Source organism: Papaver somniferum, chromosome 6 (assembly GCF_003573695.1).
Source record: "Papaver somniferum cultivar HN1 chromosome 6, ASM357369v1, whole genome shotgun sequence".
Taxonomy (NCBI): domain Eukaryota; kingdom Viridiplantae; phylum Streptophyta; class Magnoliopsida; order Ranunculales; family Papaveraceae; genus Papaver; species Papaver somniferum.
In genome coordinates, this window is record NC_039363.1 from 64585780 (window position 1) to 64586702 (window position 923).

General features: G+C 34.8%; 1 non-coding gene across 1 annotated transcript; it reads right to left on the minus strand.

Moving 5' to 3' along the window:
- Nucleotides 1-524: 524 nt before the first annotated feature.
- Nucleotides 525-628, minus strand: LOC113292214. Its single transcript, XR_003331717.1, has one exon. It is a non-coding gene; the product is annotated as a small nucleolar RNA R71 (small nucleolar RNA).
- Nucleotides 629-923: the final 295 nt, after the last annotated feature.

Sequence of the window (923 nt, forward strand, 5' to 3'; positions counted from 1 at the left end):
AAAAAAAAAAAAAAAAAAAAAAAAAAAAAAAAAAAATTTGCTCTTTATTTCAAAAACCAAAATTTTCCCAAAAATCCAAACTCATTAAAACCAAATATTTTTCCCAAAAATCCAAACCCATTAAAACCAAATAGTGGGCTTTGTGTCTTTTCAATATGGGCCAACCTAGTGCTCTCCATGAATACATGTATCCCACAATAAAAATTCCATTATCATGTATTGTATTACCTCAAACCAATACCCCTTTTAAAATAAATGCAAGCATGATACAAATACTTCCTATATTTCGAGGGTTCGATTCTGAGAACCCCTATACTCATGTAAGAGAGTTTGAACAAATTTGTCGGACTATGCAACCTGATCATATGTCTGAAGACTCTCTGAAATTGCGGTTGTTTACATTTTCTCTAAAGGAAAGGGCCAAAACATGGTTTTACGGTTTGAGACCACAATCAATCACCACTTGGGAACAACTCACTAATCAATTTTTCCAAAGATTTTTTCCAAATCATAGGACCATCGCTATTCGTCAAAATATCAATTGTTTTGTCCAGTTGGATGAGGAAACTGTTTTTGACTATTTTGAACGTTTTAATGATTTGTTGAGCGAATGTCCACACCATGGATTTGAGAAGTGGAGACTTGTCGCTATCCTCTATGAGGGACTAGACTTTAAATCTCGAGCCATGGTTGAGTGTATGTGTAATGGTGAATTTCTTGATAAAACTGTGGATGATGCATGGAAATTTTTAGCTGAGATTGCAGAGAAAACCCGTCACTGGGAGTCCATTAGGGAAACTGAGACACTGTCACATGATATTGGTGGTAATGAATTGAACTTTGGAAATAGCATGTCTAGTCCTTCTCATGTGTATGATATTGAATATGAACCTAATCTAGAGGAACATGAGTTGACTAATGAC